We start from the raw sequence: 15,283 nt of genomic DNA on the forward strand, positions 1-15,283 counted from the left end.
ACCCCCAGGAATATGCATCAAAGTAGACATACGCTGGAGAGACCACACAACCTTCACATAACACACCAGCGTATGCATACGTTGGAGAGACCGCATAAAATTGGCGTAGGACACCATGGCAGAAAAGCATTGGAGATGCCACACCTCTTAGCACAACCCGCCGGGACAGACATGCAGTGGAAAGAACAAACCTCTTATCACAACCAAATAAACAGAGCAGCAAGCTAATAATTCTGTGATCTTTTTAGCTCCACTGAAGCACATTCAGAGTAGCTTCCGCGCACAAACTGGTGTCAACCGCATGCGGTGGAGAGACGACACTAAAGCAATGCAGCAATACATAATCACAGACACACGGTGGACAGATCACATCTATTAGCCACAGTTTTCCTGGATAGGCTACAGTGGACGGAACACACGAACTAGCACAACCCACCATCACAGGCACACGGTGGATAGATCACATCGATTAGGCCCAGTTCCCCCGGATAGGCTACAATGGAGAGACCACACCAACTAGCACAGCCCACCAGTGCAGGCATACGGTGGAGAGATCACATCGATTAGGCACAGTTTCCCTGGATAGGCTACAGTGGACGGGCCACACGAACTAGCACAACCTACCATCATAGGCACACGGTGGATAGATCACATCGATTAGGCACAGTTTCCCTGGATAGGCTACAATGGAGAGACCACACCAGCTAGCACAATCCACCAGTGCAAGCATACGGTGGAGAGACTACGCCACTTGGCACAACACACTCGGACAGGCGTGCAGTAGACACCATGTAAAATGGCACAACCCACATGGATAAATATACGGTGGAGAAGCCACACTGATCAGCACAACCCAACTGTATAGACATACGGTGGAGAGTCATAACCCTCTCCCCCTTGTATTACCCCTCTCGCCGGAATCGCTCCCCTCTGCTCGCCGCCAATTGGTCCTGTGGCGCAATGGATAACGCGTCTGACTACGGATCAGAAGATTCCAGGTTCGAATCCTGGCAGGATCGGAGCTTTTCTCATTGGCTCCGCTAGCGATGGATGGACGCACTAGTCGGCGGAACGATATATATGTCGGTCACCACGGCCTACCAGTACAGGCATATGGTACAGAGACCACACCAATCAACAAACCCACTAGTACAGGCATACAGCGGAGAGATCACATTAATTGGCACAGCGCACCAGTAGAGGTATGCAGTGGACAGACCATACCAGTTGGAACAACCCACCAGTACCGGTGCACGGTGGAGAGACCACACCATTTTGCAAAAGACATCAGTGTAGGCATGCGTTGGAGAGACCACATAACATGGCATAACGCACCAGCGGAGGTATACGTTGGGGAAACCACCCCACATTGGCATAAGACATCAAAGTAGGCATACGCTGGAGAGACAACACAACCTTCACATAGCACACCAGCGTAGACATACGTTGGAGAGACCGCAAAACATTTGCATAAGAACCAGCGTAGAAAAACGTTGGAGAGACCACATCTCTCAGCACAACCCGCCGGGACAGACACGCAGTGGAAAGAAAAAACCTCTTATCACAACCAAATGAACAGAGCAACAGGCCAATAATTCTGCCATCTTTCTACCTATCAGGCACACGGTGGATAGATTACATCGATTAGGCACAGTTCCCCTGGATAGGCTACAGCGGCGGGCCACATGAACTAGCACAACCCACCAGTGCAGGCATACGGTGGAGAGACTATGCCACTTGGCACAACACACTCGGACAGGCGTGCAGTAGACACCATATAAAATGGCACACCCCACATGGATAAATATACGGTGGAGAAATCACACTGATCGGCACAATCCACTTGGCTAGACATACGGTGGAGAGTCATAACCCCTCTCCCCCTTTTATTACCCCTATCGCCGGAATCGCTCCCCTCTTCTCGCCGCCAATTGGTCCTGTGGCGCAATGGATAACGCGTCTGACTACGGATCAGAAGATTCCAGGTTCGAATCCTGGCAGGATCGGAGCTTTTCTCATTGGCTCCGCTAGCGATGGATGGACGCACTAGTCGGCGGAACGATAGATATGTCGGTCACCACGGCCTACCAGTACAGGCATATGGTACAGAGACCACACCAATCCAACAAACCCACTAGTACAGGCATACAGCGGAGAGATCACATTAATTGGCACAGCGCACCAGTAGAGGTATGCAGTGGACAGACCATACCAGTTGGAACAACCCACCAGTACCGGTGCACGGTGGAGAGACCACACCATTTTGCAAAAGACATCAGCGTAGGTATGCGTTGGAGAGACCACATAACATTGGCATAACGCACCAGCGTAGGTATACGTTGGGGAAACCACCTAACATTGACATGATACATCAAAGTAGACGTACGCTGGAGAGACAACACGACCTTCACATAGCACACCAGCGTAGACATACGTTGGAGAGACCGCATAACATTTGCATAAGAACCAGCGTAGAAAAACGTTGGAGAGACCACATCTCTTAGCACAACCCGCCGGGACAGACACGCAGTGGAAAGAACAAACCTCTTATCACAACCAAATAAACAGAGCAACAGGCCAATAATTCTGCCATCTTTCTATCTATCAGGCACACGGTGGATAGATTACATCGATTAGGCACAGTTCCCCTGGATAGGCTACAGCGGCGGGCCACATGAACTAGCACAACCCACCAGTGCCGGCATACGGTGGAGGGACTACGCCACTTGGCACAACACACTCGGACAGGCGTGCAATGGACACCATATAAAATGGCACACCCCACATGGATAAATATACGGTGGGGAAATCACAATGATCGGCACAACCCACTTGGCTAGACATACGGAGGAGAGTCATAACCCCTCTCCCCCTTTTATTACCCCTATCGCCGGAATCGCTCCCCTCTTCTCGCCGCCAATTGGTCCTGTGGCGCAATGGATAACGCGTCTGACTACGGATCAGAAGATTCCAGGTTCGAATCCTGGCAGGATCGGAGCTTTTCTCATTGGCTCCGCCGGCGATGGATGGGCGCACTAGTCGGCGGAACGATAGATATGGTGGTCACCACGGCCTACCGGTACAGGCATATGGTACAGAGACCACACCAATCAACAAAACCCACTAGTACAGCCATACAGCGGAGAGATCACATTAATTGGCACAGTGCACCAGTAGAGGTATGCAGTGGACAGACCATACCAGTTGGAACAACCCACCAGTACGGCGTACGGCGAGGAGACCACACCAATTTGCAAAAGACATCAGCGTAGGCATGCGTTGGAGAGACCACATAACATCGGCATAACGCACCAGCGTAGGTATACGTTGGGTAAACCACCCCACATTGGCATAATGCATCAAAGTAGGCATACGCTGGAGAGACAACACAACCTTCACATAACACACCAGCGTAGACATACGTTGGAGAGACCGCATAACATTTGCATAAGAACCAGCGTAGAAAAACGTTGGAGAGACCACATCTCTTAGCACAACCCGCCGGGACAGACACGCAGTGGAAATAACAAACCTGGTATCACAACCAAACAAACAGAGCAGCAAGCTAATAATTCTGTGATCTTTTTAGCTCCACTGAAGCACATTCGGAGTAGCTTCCGCGCACAAACTGGTGTCAACCGCATGCAGTGGAGAGACGACACTAAAGTAATGCAGCAATGCACCATCACAGGCACACGATGGATAGATCACATCGATTAGGCACAGTTCCCCTGGATAGGCTACAGTGGAGAGACCACACCAGCTAGCACAACCCGCCAGTGCAGGCATACGGTGGAGAGACTACGCCACTTGGCACAACACACTCGGACAGGCGTGCAGTAGACACCATATAAAATGGCACAACCCACATGGATAAATATACGGTGGAGAAGCCACACTGATCAGCACAACCCAACTGTATAGACATACGGTGGAGAGTCATAACCCCTCTCCCCCTTTTATTACCCCTCTCGCCGGAATCGCTCCCCTCTGCTCGCCGCCAATTGGTCCTGTGGCGCAATGGATAACGCGTCTGACTACGGATCAGAAGATTCCAGGTTCGAATCCTGGCAGGATCGAAGCTTTTCTCATTGCCTCCGCTGGCGGTGCGTGGGCGCAACGGTCTACAGAGCGATATGTCGGTCAGCACATCCTAACAGTACAGGCATATGGTGCGGAGACCACGCTGTACAGGCATATGGTGCGGAGACCACGCTGATCAACAAGACCCACTAGGACGGGCATGGAGAGGAGAGATCACGTTTGTTGGCACAGTGCACCAGGGCATGTATATGGTGGGCAGATTTTATCAGTTTGAGCGACCCACCAGTACCGGCGCACGGCGGAGAGGCCACACCGATCAGCACAAGCAACCCCAACAGCCACACGATGGACACTACACCAATTGGCAGAATACACCAGCGTAGATCAACACTGATCGGCACAACCCACCTGGATAAACATACGGCGGAGAGACCACACTGATCAGCACAACCCATCTAGATAGGCATACGGCGGAGAGGCCACACTGATCAGCAGCACCCATCTGGATAGACATACGGCGGAGACACCACACTAATCAGCACAACTCATCTGGATAGACATACGGCGGAGAGACCACATCATTTAGCACAACCCATCTGAATAGACATACGGCGGCGAGACCACACTATTTAGCACAACCCATCTGTGTAGACATACGGCGGAGAGACCACACTATTTAGCGCAACCCATCTGGATAGGCATACGGCGAAGAGTCAAACTGTCGCCATCACTGTGTTTCTTCGCAGAGACTTTAGCCTGACTGATGGCAGCGAGACCACAAACAGAGCGATTCTTTCTTAGGCCTTAGTGCAGAGTTCAGTTCGGCTGCAGCGTGTTTAGAGTTCTGCTAACAGTTGCCGACCTTCATTAAGCCAGGCGGGGCTGGCTCAGCGATGTTCTCAAGCAAACATTGGTAACATTGTCGATACGCGCCGTTTCAAACTGCACCTATGATTACGAGGTGATCACGTGCCAGGAATGTTCTGCTATCTTTCCACTCTTAAGCGATAGCTTGAAAACTCAAATGAGGACAAGGTAGCCAATGTTGGCACGGTAATGTCGTTTTTATCGTTATATCATCATGTTTGGGAGCTTGATAAGTATATAATCATTGCTTGAAATATGAGTAAGCAACAATCTTTTAAGTGGGGGTGGGTGACCTGTCATAGACGTTACGTTCTCAGAAACAAGCACCTTCGCGAACACGGGTCGCTGACCGTAAGTTTTCAGCAATAAAGGAGCGCATTTTTGGATAGTTCGAAGGGTATAAACTGTTACGGAACTGCAGTCAAGATGTTTGGTGCCATTGCAAGCTCACATAGCCGGCCTGGTTAACTGAAAAAGCGACGGTACACCTTGGACAATGGCGAAAAAGGTAAATACACGGTCTAAACTACTATTTGACATTGTTTATGTGATACTTTCTTGCTGGAGAAGCCGAATATGATTTGTTAAGTGTCGAATACTGGAACAGTCAGAATGTGCACCATCCGTAGGTACTTGCAGCATTCGTCAATCATAAGTGGTAGACGATGTTGCAAGAGGCTTACGGGACAACACAATGTTGGGTTTGCCTGCAGAGAGCACCGGAAACGCGAAGTTCTAGTGAATGCCCTTCTGTTAAAAGAGGGCGCTGTCTATTACCACCACAAATCTGGTTTGGACCTTCAGTTGATGGATGTGTTTGCTAACAGAGGGCATTGCAACTTTTCGCATAAGCAAAATCGTATCATCCTTGGCTCCACAATGGTGAAAGGCATTTACTCGCGAGCTCTGCCGGAGTAAGGCAAAAATACACATAAATAATAAAGTATGGCTCGAGATGTTTCATTGGGTTTTATTCTCGTGCTCAGCGTAACTTGATATGTTCATTTGTATTTATGTATGGAACGGGTAAATCCCGCACGTCATTGAAAGTGGCCATATTCCGCGGACTTCATTCCATTTGCACTCATACCAGAAAGTAAAAGTAAGTAAGTAAGTCTTTCCAACGTATTGATAGTTCTTGGACACTCTAGTCCCCCAACCAGCGGTCTTCATTCCACCTGTCATCAACCAGGTCATAAAGCTTTCCAAGCATCCTAACTTCCCCCCCCCCTCCCTTACAAAACTCTCTGCGCCGGAATTGTCCCCCTATTCACCACCCTGCACGGTCCTGTGGCGCAATGGATAACGCGTCTGACTACGGATCAGAAGATTCCAGGTTCGAATCCTGGCAGGATCGCAGCTTTTCTCGGTGCGTCCCCCTGGCGATGCGTCGGCGCACCGGTCGGCACAGAGATATACCGGCTAGTCTGCATGGTATTGTTCGTCATTCTTCTGTATTGCACGCCATGTGCATTTCAGTAATGCTGTTCATCCGTTCATATCGCGTTGTTGCTCTGAAAATGTTCCAACTTCTTTCGCTCACATGTGTTTATTGCAGCAGTCAGTGGTCGGTATGTTCCAACGTATCGGTACTGTAAGCATGACACTTAATTTTGACTGAAAACCTGGGGTACCCTGCGTTCGTTATGCTACCCCATGAAGCTCAAGAGCCTCCTCATCGTGCTAATAACGATGGCAGCAGCATACGGTGGAGAAACTACGCCGATGGTGGGCCCACTAGCAAAGGCATACGGTGGAGAGACTACCCCAATGGTCGGCCCACCAGCAAAGGCATATCGTGGTGAGACTGCACTATTGTTAATCCCATCATTGCAGCCATACACACCCCAATCAGTACAGTCAATCCTTGCAGGCACTCGTCGGAGACGCGATAAGTTTCAAGGCAACCAGCCTGGATAGGCGTGCGTTGGGAAGAACAGGCCTCTTAGAACAACCGAATTAAATGAATATCAAGCTAATATCCCTAAGATACTTTTACATCCAATGAAGTTTGGAGTGCCCTCAGCGCGCAAATAACACTATCAACAGCATACGGTGGAGAAATTACATCAAAATGTACAGCAATAGCGATACAACAACTCAGCACAGGCATACGGTGGAAAGACAGTACGGGTCAGTACAACACACCAGTACGGGAGTACGGTGAAAAGACAATACATGTCAGTACAACACATCAGTGCAGCCATCGGTGGAGAGACTTCGCCAATCAGCACAACCCACCAGTACAGGCATACGGTGGAGAGACTTCGCCAATCAGCACAACCCACCAGTACAGGCATACGGCGGAGAGACCACGTCGTTAGGCGCAACACACTTGAATAGACATACGGTGGAGAGACCACACTATTTAGCACGATCCACCGGGATAGGCATACAGTGGAGAGACCACACTATTTAGCGCGGCCCACCGGGACAGGCATGCAGTGGAGGGCCAAACTGTCGCCGTCACGACGCTCCTCCGCCCAGCCTTCAGCCTGACAGATGAGAGCGAAGCTACAGACGGAACGGTTCTTTCCTAGGTTTTAGTTCATTGTTCAGCTCCGCTTCAGCGTGCTCAGCGTTCCACTAACGGTTATCGACATTCAGCGTACCAGGAGGGGCTGGTAAAGCGACTTTCACGAGCAAACCTTGGTTTTGTTGTGCACAAAAAAAAAACAGTCAAGAACAGACCAAGAGTTGGTGCGTGCAGTTGCCAACAGGGCGTAATGTGACTTTGACCTGTCCAAAAGGTTCTACTGCTTGGATTAACGATGATGAATCCATTTGCACACTAATTATATCTGAGCGAAACAAAGACATACATCAATAGCAAACATCGCATCGTTCAAGTCAGTTATCGAGCTTTACTCTCGTTTTCATCTTAACTCAACATGCTCATATGCATAAATTTATGACTCGGCTGGATCTGGTATCACGTCGTGGAAGGCCGTCCGATTTCGCGGAGTTTGAGATTTGAGCCGTTTGTGCTCAAATCTACTAGACAGTAAGAGACTTCCTTTGTCCACCATACTTACAGTTTCTGGCCCTTTAAGCCCTTATCCCACGCCCACCAATTCTGCCATCTGTCATAGACAAGTTCAACCAGGTTTTCGAACCCCTGTCCCCCTTTTATTGCCCCTTTCGCCGGAATAATTCCCCTCTAACCAGTGCCAGTTGGTCCTGTGGCGCAATGGATAACGCGTCTGACTACGGATCAGAAGATTCCAGGTTCGAATCCTGGCAGGATCGGTGCTTTTATCTGCTGGCGGTGCACACCAGTCGGCCCAACGATATGTTGCACGATCAAGATATGGTTGTTCTTCGTTACTTTCTGTCGCACACCATGTGAATTTTAATAAAGCTGTGCACCCGTTTATACCGTACCGCTGCTCTGTACATATTTCAACTTCTTTCGTTCGCCTGTGTTTACAGCAGCAATTAGTGGTCGGTATATTCCAACGTATCGGTATTGTATGTAGGATGCTTATGTCAGACTGTGAACTTATGCTATCGTGCTTGCGTTGCATTACACATTGATGTTTCAAAGCGTCATTATCGTGTTAACGCAACAACGACACAATGATAAAAAATATAACGACAGCAGCAACATACAGTGGGGAGACTACACCGATCGGCGCGACCCACCAGCGCCGGCGTACAGTGGAGACTACACGGATTGATAAACCCACCAGCACCGGGGTACGTTGGAGAGACTACACGGATTGGCAATCCCAACAGCACAGGAATACTGTGGAGAAGCTGCACGGATTGGTAAGACCACCAGCACCGGCTATGGTAGAGAGGCTACATGGATTGTTAAACCCAACACCACAGGCCAACAATGGAGAGACTACACGGATTGATAAAACCACCAGCACCGGCATACGGTGGGGAGACTACATGGATTGGTAAACTTATCAGCACAGGCGTACAGTGGAGAGAGTACACGGATTGGTAAACCCATCAGCACAGGCATACAGTGGAGAGACCACATGATTGGTAAACCCATCAGCACCGGCTTACGGTGGAGAGACTACACGGATTGATAAAACCCACCAGCACCGGCGTACGTTGGAGAGACTACACGGATTGGTAAACCCATCAGTGCAGGCTTAGGGTGGAGAGACTACACGGATTGATAAACCCACCAGCACCGGCGTACGTGGAGAGACCACATGGATTGGTAAGCCCATCAGCACCGGCTTACGGTGGAGAGACTACACGGATTGATAAACCCACCAGCACCGGCGTACGTTGGAGAGACTACACGGATTGGTAAACCCATCAGTGCAGGCTTAGGGTGGAGACACCACCCCAATCTATAGTCATTCACTGCAGACATACGGTGGAACCGATGAGCACAGATCATCAGTACACATATATGCATATATATATCTAATATATATATTATATATATAATATATATATATATATATATATAAAGATACATGTAGATAATGCAACTTCTGTTGCTTTTTTGTGAAATGAGGACATTGGCCGCATAATATGCTGCTTCGTACAGGATCGATGGTTGCAAATAATTTGCAAAAGCTCCTGTTGCTTAGTATAACAGTGACGAACAGCTTTTGCAATCAATTCTGATGTAGTGAGTAAAACAAGACCGAAAGCAGGGCATCGCCCTTGGTGTTTTACGTACACGTACTTGTCTTAACTTGCTTAGCGTGTAGTGGAGTTTGGCAGTCCCATTGGTATGGATCTTTGGCATGGCATGATTTGCGCAATTTATGGCATATATATATTATATATATATTATATATATAATATATATATATATATGTATGTATGTATTAGCATCCAATGTATTTTTGATAATTATAAAGGCGTATTCATTACCATCAAATGCATAAATAGCGCAACTACTTGTGTATGCATGAAGCCAACCAGGGAAGCGCCACATTTCAAAGCACAAAAAGCTGAAATGGGTCTGGGCCGGGTGTTCAGTGTAGAAACGTGTACAACCGTTCCGGACCTTTTCTGCGAAAAGCATGTACTGACTAGATGTGAAAGCCCTCACGCGACTGGATAGGAGCTCTCCCCCCCCCCCCCCGCGCCAGGTTCCGCATTTTATGCGAATGTCACCAAGATCAAGTAAAACAAACAAAGTCCCGTGTTTTTGGCCATGTTTGGACAGCGCATAGAATTCCTATACCCTTTCAATCGGACCGGACCAAGGACCACGTTAAGCTTGCTTGATCCCTAACCACACACCGTTAAATTGCGCCCCCGCCCCCCTCTCGAAATACTCGCCCTTCCTGCATTGCAAACCGGTCCTGTGGCGCAATGGATACGCGTCTGACTACGGATCAGAAGATTCCAGGTTCGAATCCTGGCAGGATCGGGACCTTTCCTATTGTTCCCCTGGCGTGCGTCGACGCGCCAGACAGCGCAGCCATATTCGCACAATCTAAATGACGTTGCTCCCGGCATACGGCGAAGAGACCACACTGACCAGCACAGCCCACCAGAACACAGGCATACAGTGGAGAGACCATACCAATGGTTAGAACTCACCAGGACAGGACACACAACGGAAGACAACAGTACACCAGTGCAGACATCAACGGTGGGGAGATCACAACCAGTCAGCATACCCTAACCCCAGCTTGCCTCCCCGGCCCTCCTCCCACACATACACACCATGCATTAGCTCTGTGCATAACGTCCATGTTTCACACTGTGAAAACGTCCTGTTGAATTTTTTAACTTTAAAGCGTCTAGAATATTGAAGCGCACTGCCTCATGATTTGTGACGGCGTGGAAAGAAAATACAGAAAAGGAACACAGCTACTTTAGCCTGTTCAGTTGCATCCCGATCCTTGGAGTAAATAATGCTGCTTTTGTAGGAATTCATGCAATAGATGGATCCCGCATAACATTTTGAATGGGGTGGGATTCGCATATTTGATATCATTTGTATTAGAAGCATGCAAAAGATAGAATGTCAATGCTTTGTTTTTCTCGCGACACTAGCATAGCTCATGGCCCGATTCTTCCTCAGTTAATCCACATTTCATCAATGATCTCTTGAATTATCAGGCATACGATGGAACGACACGTTGACCGGCACTACCCACCATCACAAGCATATAATGGAGAGACCATATCGATCGATACTTCATACCGTGTAGACATACGGTGGAGAGACTATACCTGTTGCAAGAACACACCAGACTAGATTTACAGTGGAGAAACCATGCCAATGGTCAGAGCACACCAGGAAAAGGCATTGCAGTTGGAGCGACTGTATCAAACTGACGCAGCACACCAGTGCAGACATCAGCGGTGGAGAGACCGCGCCAGTTGCAAAATGCCAACAGTACAGGCATACGGCGGTGAGAACAAACAGAACAGGCATACGGCGGTGAGAACAAACAGTAACAGCCATTACGGCGGTGAGAACAAACAGTACAGCATACGGCGGTGAGAACAAACAGTACGGCATACGGCGGTGAGAACAAACAGTACAGGCATACGGCGCTGAGAACAAACAGTACAGGCATACGGCGGTGAGAAACAGACCGATCAGTGTAACCCCTTACATCAGCTTGCTCCTCCTGTCACTCCTCCCATACGCACCAATGCATTACGCCTGTGGCTAACGCGATATTTCACCTTATGAAAACGTCCTGTTGAATGCCTCTAGAATGTTCCAGAGCATTGCCCCATGATTTATGACAGCGTGGTTGGAAAATACACAAACGGGCACATCTTATTTTTTTGACTTTTCAGTTGTAGCTGAATGCACGTTGTGGCATCAGTAGCTGCATTTGTAGGATTTTATGGAATACCTGGATCCCCTAAAAATTTTGAATTGGGTTGGCTTCGCAGATTCGGTGCCATTGGTACAAAAAATAATGCAAAAGATAAGATTTTCAATGTTTCGTTTTCTTGCGCACTAGCGTAGCTCATGACTTGCCCCCCGCCCCTCCCTCCCTCAATCCACATTTCATCAATGATCTCATGTATTGTTCCTGCAGAAGAATAGCTCACCTCCAAATATTGGTAGTTGATTATGTGGTGCAATTGATAACGCGTCTTGTTGTGGATAAAACCATTCTAGGACAGATTCCTGCATGAAACTAACATGGAAATCACACAGCTTCAGGTTGTGAAAGGCTAAAATGGTTGGAATTCAAGCTTGCATTGTTCGGTGTCGAAACTTGTTTCAACTGGTCCAGCGAAACATGCATCCACCAGATTTTTCGGCCGTCCAAGCATAGATCTTGGTGTTAAGCAGTGAACAGTGGATTGCCATGCATCCAAAAACAAAACAGCTTTCTCACCGGCCCTCTCCCACTTTTTTCTCAAAGGTTCGTGGACTCAAGTTCACAACGCGACGGGATGCGAAATAGCCTCCCCGGGTTATATTCCACATTGGATGCCAATTTCAACAAGATCAAGCAAAATGAGCATATACCTCGTTTTCGGCCGTGTTGGAAGAGCAAACGGCATTTATGTGTCCTTTCAAGCGGACCTTGATCAGGGGGCATTTCAGGCCTTCCTGATGCCTGGTTCCCAGCCTCCCCCCCCCCTCGCTCTTCTTTCGTCTCCCCGAAATACCCTCCCCTTCTGCCCGATAAATCGATCCTGTGGCGCAATGGATAACGCGTCTGACTGAAGATCAGATCTGATCTGATCACAAGATTCCAGGTTCGAATCCTGACAGGATCGCAGCTTCTCTCATCGCCTCCGCTGGCGGTGCGTCGGTGCACCAGTCGGCATATCGATAGATCGGCTAGCCTGAATGACGCTGTTCTTCATGGACTTGTATTACACGCCAGGGGCATTTCAATCATGTTGTTTATGCTTTCATATTCTACCGTTGCTCTGCACATGATCAAACTTTTTTCGTTTACCTGTGTTTATAGCACCACTCAGCGGCAGGAGTATATTTTAACCTATCGACATTCTATGCAGAACACTCACGTGGGACTGTTAACCTTGATTATCCTGTGTTCGTTGTATTACCCAATAAAGCTCAAGAGCCTCATCAACGTACACATAACGACAGTAGCAGCATGCGTTGGGGAGACCATGCAGATCGACACTTACCCACCAGAACGGGCATACGGTGGAGAGACTACATCAATTGGAAGACCAGCCAGTGCCGCCCCTCCTCCCCCCCCCCCCCCGCTCTCCCTTGGATAACCCCATAACCCCATCGCAGAAAAGTCCTCTCATTTTTGATGACAATCGGTCCTGTGGCGCAATGGATAACGCGTCTGACTACGGATCAGAAGATTTCAGGTTTGAATCCTGGCAGGATCGAGGCTTTTCTCTTTGCTTCCACTGGCAGTGCGTTGGAGCACCAGTCGACACAGCAATGTTTCGGCTAGCCTAGCTTTCGGCCAATTAGCGCAACACACCAGGGCAAGACATACAATGGCGGGAGCGCACCGGCCAGTAGAACCCCAACCCCAGGCTGGGTCATCCCGCCGCCTTCCCCACGCACGTAATTGCATTACCCCTGTGCATAACGTGGTTTTTCACCTTATGATAAGGTTCTGTTCAATGACCTTGGAATGTTTGATGAGCATTGCCTCATGATTTCTTGCGACGTTGTAAGAAAGTTTGCAGGGGTAACGCAGTTCCATTTTCATCTTTTCGGTTAAATTCCGATATTTGGCGTAACAAAGTGCTTTCACTCGGACGAATTCGCGGAAAAGGTAGATCCAGCATAGCATTTCTAGATGGTGTCAACTTTGCGATTTGTCGACTTGATTTCGTGTCATTTGCATCAAACGTCATGTAAATGATAAGGACATCAGCGATTTTTTTCCCCGGACGCCAGCAAAGTACATGACCCAATCCCCTCCTCTCCCTTAAGGCATATCTTTTCAACTATCCTCAAGATTTCCTAACCCCTAGCTCTCAGCCCTCTCCTCTCCATTGCTTTATTTCTGTGCAAAAAAAGGCTCATCTCTGATGCTGGCAGATGTTTCTGTGACACAATCGCTAACACGTCTTACTACGAATAAAAATATTCTAGGCTAGATTTCCTCACGGAACTAGCACCATGCAACTTCATATTGTAAAAGGGTGAAATGGTTCAAAACCAGGTGTGCAAGCAGCGTCAGGGTTTTTTTCTCGATCCAGCGCCCTCGTCGCACAACATGTATTCACCTGATTTTTTTGAATTTCCAGGAATAGGTTTTGGGGGTTAATCAGTGAACAATAGAACAACATGCATCCAAAGCAAACAAAACAGGTTTCTCGCCTACTTTTCCCAATTTGTTCTCAAAGGTCGGTGGACAGAAGCCCCAAACGTGACGGAATACATCACCCCTCCATGGGCTAGCCTCCACATTGGATTCCAATTTCGCCAAGATCGCGCAAAACGAACATAATTCCGTGCTTTCGGTCGTGTTAGTAGAGCACATGGCATTTATGCATCCCTTTACGTGGACCTTGATCAGGGATCATTTTAAGCTCGCCTGACACCCGCCCCACCGCACCATTGCATTGCCCCTCCCGCGAAATACCCTCCCATTTCGCCCCTTCGATCGGTCCTGTGGCGCAATGGATAACGCGTCTGACTACGGATCAGAAGATTCCAGGTTCGAATCCTGGTAGGATCGTGGATTTTCGTTGTTGGCCACGCAAAATGTGGTTGTCTTATTTGCCAGGCATGTACATTTATACCCTGCTGCACATACGTTCACATCGATCTGTTGCTCTGCCCATAGTTCAACCTTTGTTCAGCCTGTACGTATAGCAACGTTTAGTGTCAGTGTTGTTGTTTTGGTGCATACTCAACCGAAAGGCCTTGTATGCAGGATATTCATCTGAGACTGTGGACCTAGATCATCCTGCGTTCGTTGTCTTATCTCTGAAGCTCAATAGCATCATCAGCCAGAAAATAGCGACGGCAGCAGTATACGTTGGGGAGACGACATCGATGGGCGGAGCCCAACAGGACAGGCATACGGCGGAGAGACCACACTGATCGGCACTACATACCAGGACAGGCATACGGTGGAGAGACCACACTGATCGGCACTACGTACCAGGACAGGCATACGGCGGAGAGACCATACTGATCGGCACTACATACCAGGACAGGCATGCGGTGGAGAGACCACACCGATCGGCACTACATACCAGGACAGGCATACGGTGGAGAGACCACGCTGATCGGCACTACATACCAGGACAGGCATACTGTAGAGAGACTACACTCATCGACACTACCCACAAGGATAGGCATACGGTGGAGAGACCACACTGATCGGCACTACATACCAGGACAGGCATACTGTAGAGAGACTACACTGATCGACACCACCCACAAGGATAGGCATACGGTGGAGAGACCACACTGATCGGCACTACCCACACGGACAGGCATACG

The 15,283-nt window shown here is 48.7% G+C and overlaps 9 non-coding genes across 9 annotated transcripts; all 9 read left to right on the forward strand.

The window, feature by feature from the left end:
- The first annotated feature begins 946 nt into the window (after window positions 1-946).
- Window positions 947-1,019, forward strand: TRNAR-ACG (transfer RNA arginine (anticodon ACG)). Its single transcript has one exon. It is a non-coding gene; the product is annotated as a tRNA-Arg (tRNA).
- A 914-nt stretch (window positions 1,020-1,933) lies between these two features.
- On the forward strand, window positions 1,934-2,006 carry TRNAR-ACG (transfer RNA arginine (anticodon ACG)). Its single transcript has one exon. It is a non-coding gene; the product is annotated as a tRNA-Arg (tRNA).
- Window positions 2,007-2,922: 916 nt separating this feature from the next.
- Window positions 2,923-2,995, forward strand: TRNAR-ACG (transfer RNA arginine (anticodon ACG)). Its single transcript has one exon. It is a non-coding gene; the product is annotated as a tRNA-Arg (tRNA).
- Window positions 2,996-4,006: 1,011 nt separating this feature from the next.
- TRNAR-ACG (transfer RNA arginine (anticodon ACG)) lies at window positions 4,007-4,079 on the forward strand. The gene has a single exon. It is a non-coding gene; the product is annotated as a tRNA-Arg (tRNA).
- A 2,116-nt stretch (window positions 4,080-6,195) lies between these two features.
- On the forward strand, window positions 6,196-6,268 carry TRNAR-ACG (transfer RNA arginine (anticodon ACG)). The gene has a single exon. It is a non-coding gene; the product is annotated as a tRNA-Arg (tRNA).
- A 1,819-nt stretch (window positions 6,269-8,087) lies between these two features.
- Window positions 8,088-8,160, forward strand: TRNAR-ACG (transfer RNA arginine (anticodon ACG)). Its single transcript has one exon. It is a non-coding gene; the product is annotated as a tRNA-Arg (tRNA).
- Window positions 8,161-10,198: 2,038 nt separating this feature from the next.
- TRNAR-ACG (transfer RNA arginine (anticodon ACG)) lies at window positions 10,199-10,270 on the forward strand. Its single transcript has one exon. It is a non-coding gene; the product is annotated as a tRNA-Arg (tRNA).
- Window positions 10,271-13,127: 2,857 nt separating this feature from the next.
- On the forward strand, window positions 13,128-13,200 carry TRNAR-ACG (transfer RNA arginine (anticodon ACG)). The gene has a single exon. It is a non-coding gene; the product is annotated as a tRNA-Arg (tRNA).
- Window positions 13,201-14,437: 1,237 nt separating this feature from the next.
- On the forward strand, window positions 14,438-14,510 carry TRNAR-ACG (transfer RNA arginine (anticodon ACG)). The gene has a single exon. It is a non-coding gene; the product is annotated as a tRNA-Arg (tRNA).
- The last annotated feature ends 773 nt before the right edge of the window (window positions 14,511-15,283 follow it).

Source organism: Pollicipes pollicipes, unplaced genomic scaffold (assembly GCF_011947565.3).
Source record: "Pollicipes pollicipes isolate AB1234 unplaced genomic scaffold, Ppol_2.1 Scaffold_6052;HRSCAF=7182_pilon_pilon_pilon, whole genome shotgun sequence".
Taxonomy (NCBI): domain Eukaryota; kingdom Metazoa; phylum Arthropoda; class Thecostraca; order Pollicipedomorpha; family Pollicipedidae; genus Pollicipes; species Pollicipes pollicipes.